This window comes from Chenopodium quinoa, unplaced genomic scaffold (genome assembly GCF_001683475.1).
Source record: "Chenopodium quinoa cultivar QQ74 unplaced genomic scaffold, ASM168347v1, whole genome shotgun sequence".
NCBI classification, from domain to species: Eukaryota; Viridiplantae; Streptophyta; class Magnoliopsida; order Caryophyllales; family Amaranthaceae; genus Chenopodium; species Chenopodium quinoa.
The window spans coordinates 1,637,755-1,642,170 of NW_018743616.1; the positions used below are offsets into that span (position 1 = coordinate 1,637,755).

At 32.6% G+C, this 4,416-nt stretch overlaps 1 long non-coding RNA gene across 1 annotated transcript; it reads left to right on the forward strand.

Annotated features, from left to right (window-relative positions):
• The first annotated feature begins 1,910 nt into the window (after positions 1–1,910).
• Positions 1,911–3,472, forward strand: LOC110683012. The gene is made up of 3 exons (XR_002503537.1): positions 1,911–2,218; positions 2,348–2,953; positions 3,157–3,472. It is a non-coding gene; the product is annotated as an uncharacterized LOC110683012 (long non-coding RNA).
• The last annotated feature ends 944 nt before the right edge of the window (positions 3,473–4,416 follow it).

Sequence of the window (4,416 nt, forward strand, 5' to 3'; positions counted from 1 at the left end):
CATCGATAATTATTCAATTTAAATTTGGCTCCAAGATAAATATTGCACAAGAATTGATTGAATGAGAAAACTAATTCTTCGCATTTTGTAATAATTAACCATGTAATATGAGAAATGACACATAAATGACTTGATATCGACCCAATAATAAGGTAAAAATTTAATAATTACTCTAGTCTAAAAATGACCTTATTTGGATATTGAATTTGGTCAACTCGACCAAAATCTAGACAAGCACATAAAGGATTTGAATCGGAATTGACCAAATATTGAACCAACCTTGTCTTAATCAAACCGAACTTGACCGAATTGAGATCATCCGAACCAAAATCTACCCGACCCAAATTCATCCGACTTGAAATTAACCCGGTCAAACCTGTTTTGAACCCGATTCGAATTTATTCGAACCGAACATGAACCGATCTGGAGTTGACCGACCCGGATTCAATAGACCATGACCCTAATCTGATCTGACCCGGATTTGACCCGACCAACCCGATCCGAGTTAAAAGAATATTTTTGACCCGAACATATCCGATCTGAATAGACCCGACCCAAACTCCATCCGGTAATCCGAATTGACACCTCTAGTTATGCATTCTAATTTGATGGACTAGTTGTGCCAATTGTTCACTAGCAAGAGCGCTTGTTGCTTATAGTTTGTCATATATTTTAATAAGTATTTAATTGTTTATTCATACAAAAAAAAAACCCTGTTTAATGTATGATATAAGTGACTTTCTTTTGCTCAAGTTATCTAGTAGTAATCTTAATTATAAACCTCTTTATTTTTATATTCACTATCCTACTTAAATTAACTAAGGCTACATTTTGCTCCTTTTTCCCCCCTGCATCTAACTCTAATATGTGTAGGTTCTTTTATCTAGCCAGAAAATGATTAAGCAACAATGCACTTATTTAAGCTAATTGTAGAAATTATAAACACAATAAGTCTAGTGTCTTTCCTCTTCACCTACGTACACAACAATAGCATCCATTGATAGCATTTACAATTATTGGAAACTGATTCCCTCTTCAATATCGTAGAAAAAGTTTAAATACTACATCCGTTAAATATTATGTGCAACTTTGAAGGGGGTTGCAGTTACCAAGGCAAAATTTAAGGGGCGAAGATTAGGGAAAGTTGATTAAAATAATTAAAGGAAGAGGAGAGAGAAAGTAGGACCCACCCACTTGCAAATTGGTGGGGAAATCTGGTACTCTAAAGAGAGACTTGTTTTCCCTCCCAAATTTTCACCAAAAATTCTAATTGGTTGATTTTTGGGTGGGTTTTCATTTCCCTTCTACTTTTTAAAATATATATATATATATATAGTGTGGATCATGTAAAAACAAGCCTATAGCTGAAAATATAAAAACGGACAATCTCATAGCTGAGATTAAAATACATATTCTCCCTCAAATCCCTAACTTACCGTCCAAAATTTTCTCTCTCCTCAAACTTGCAAACCTCTTGTCTTTCTCTCTCCTCAAATCCCAAAATTGAACACAAATTGCTGGAAATTGAAGAATTTTTGTTCAAATTTCGTATAAACAACCTAAATTGCTCAAATCAGGTACGTTTTTTTTTTCCGATTTTGTTCAAATTTTCATGAAAAACGCATGATGTTCAACTAGATTTTGCGATTTTTCAATTTGATTTTTCCGATTTTAATTTTTGCGATTTTTGTGATTTGATTTATGCGATCTTTCACATTTTTAATTTTCGATTTTATTTGGCAATTTTATCAAAAAAAATTTCCTGCGATTTTGTTCGATTTCTTGTGCGATTTGCGTGTTTTGTTCATCAATTTTGTTTGATTTCCAGTGCGATTTTGTGACTTTTGCTCATCAATTTTTTCGACTTTTTTTCATCAATTTTGTTCGATTTGTTTGATTTTGCGATTTCCTGTTCGATTTTGTTCGATTTCCTGTTTGATTTTGCTTGGTTTTTGTTCGTTTTCATTTGTGATTTTTGTTCAATGGCAAAAACCTAATGTTCCTGGATTACTTGATGAAGTGAGAATAGGTCAGAATGTTGTTGTCATTTCTTGTAAATTGAAATTGTGATTATCTGTGGATACTACATTCAGAAATGGAGAGGCAACAATAAAAGCCTTTGTTTCTGTTAGTTTGTCTCTTGGAGACCAGCCGCTTGCTGCTCAATTTCAGGAAATTCCTGCAGAGCTTCGGATGTCAGAAGCTGAGAGGGTTGGATGTAGGCACAAGCACTTGATATATAGTTTTGTCAAAATAATGAAACCACCTAATTAACAATGCTAATTTGTATTTACTTGTTATATATTCTGGTTTATTGGAAATTGATTGGGTTTATTGCTGTTGGCAGATGAACTTTTGAAATCAACTGTGGCGGACAAAATTCCAAGTGATTTGGAAGGCATGGAAAGTACTCTGGAGAGGTTGCTGGCTTTAATTGAAATGGACCAAAGCAAACCTGATTTGAAATGGATTAACGCAATTCCTATCAACAAGAACACAACAAGTTATGGCCTTTTAATTTGAAGTTGATTAGAAAGTGAAATTAGCCTAACAGCCTTACCAAAAGATGACCATCACCTCAAGTATGACCCCACCTGTATTGGAATTGACCCTACTACTACTGCTTGAAGTTATGCTATGCCTAATAGTGGCAAAAGTTATACAGTTTATAAAGTATATAATGTATGATATTGGTGTTTGATTCACTAATGCCTAGTAATGGCAAAAGTTATACAATTTATAAAGTATATAATGTATGATATTGGTGTTTGATTCACTAATGCCTAATAATGGCAAAAGTTATACAGTTTATAAAGTATATGATGCATGATATTGGTGTTTGGTTCACTAGTCCTCTTTGGCTCTGGTGGTGGCTTTCAAGATTCTTGAAACCAGAGGTCAAGGGTTCAAGGACTGGTGGAAAAACAGCTACAGAGGAAAGATACTAGATGAGGTATTACAAAACACTTTCCTTTTGATTTTTGATATAATTGTAAATTAGTGGTATGCTGAGTATTACTGTATTACTAGATTGTTACACTGCACGGACATAATTACTTCATAAAAATTATCTCAGATTCTATTTCTCACAAAAGAATGAACAAAAATGAGGGTCATTTGGCTTGTTGCTAATCAATCACCCTTTCATTATTTCAGTGCAAGTTCTGTGGCAGGGAGGGTACTATTACAATGATACCAAAATCTGGCCGCTATCTAACAGGTGATGACTGTGAAGCTGGAAAGTTTTTCCGTTTGATGAGCTTTGACTGCCGGGGTTTGGAGCCAGTGGACTACTCCTTTGGTGGTGACAAGGAGGAGCAGGAGAAATTATCTGATGACAAGGAGGAGCATAAGAAATTATCTGATGACAAGGAGGCTGGAGAAGTTATCTAATGATAGTTACCTTACTTTTGTAAATAGTAATATCTATATAAATGTGGTCAATGTTGTCAAAATTTATATAATTACCTTATTTTTATATATAGTGACCTTCATTATTTTTATATAGTGGCCTCTGTATAAATGTGGTCAAAATTGATATAGTTACTTTATTTTTGTATGTAGTGACCTTTATGTAAATATGGTCAAAATTGATATAGTTACCCTATTTTTGTATATAGTGACCTCTAAGTAAATATTCTAAAAATTGATATAGTTACCTTTTTTTTGTATATAGTGATCTTTATGTAAATATGGTTAAAATTGATATAGTTACCCTATTTTTGTATATAGTGACCTTTATGTAAATATGATCAAAATTGATAAAGCTACCCTATTTTTGTATATAGTTACGTTATATTTATTTATAGTGACTCTATGTAATTATCGTCAATTTAGATAAAGTTACCTTATTTTAGCATGTAGTGACCTTTAAAACGTTGCGTTTGTCAAAAAAAAAAAAGACCTTTAAAATAGTTGAATTGATTATATGTAAGGTTGGAATGATCTTAGGGCTTTAGATCCGTCTGATCTTTTGTGCTAGTAATGAATGGCTAAGATTGCTTGTTTTTAGTTTTCACCATAAGCTCTGTTTTTAGCGGAAGCTCCCCGTACAAATATATATATATATATTATACATATACATATATATACATATATATATGTACATATACATATACATACATACATATACATACATATATATATATATATATATATATATATATATATATATATATATATATGTATATATATACATTCAAATTTTGGGCTTGCATTTAAACCAGGCATTCATCATTTATGAGGCTTATAAATACCAACCCCCACCAAATGCCACAAGCCTTCAATGTTTCACCAATAATTACATACCAGAATTTTTCTAAAAGATGAAATGTTTACCCAAAAGTTAGCACTAACTACCCATGATTAGCCCATATTTACCCAAAACATTCCCCTAAACTAGAATTAGTGCTGCAC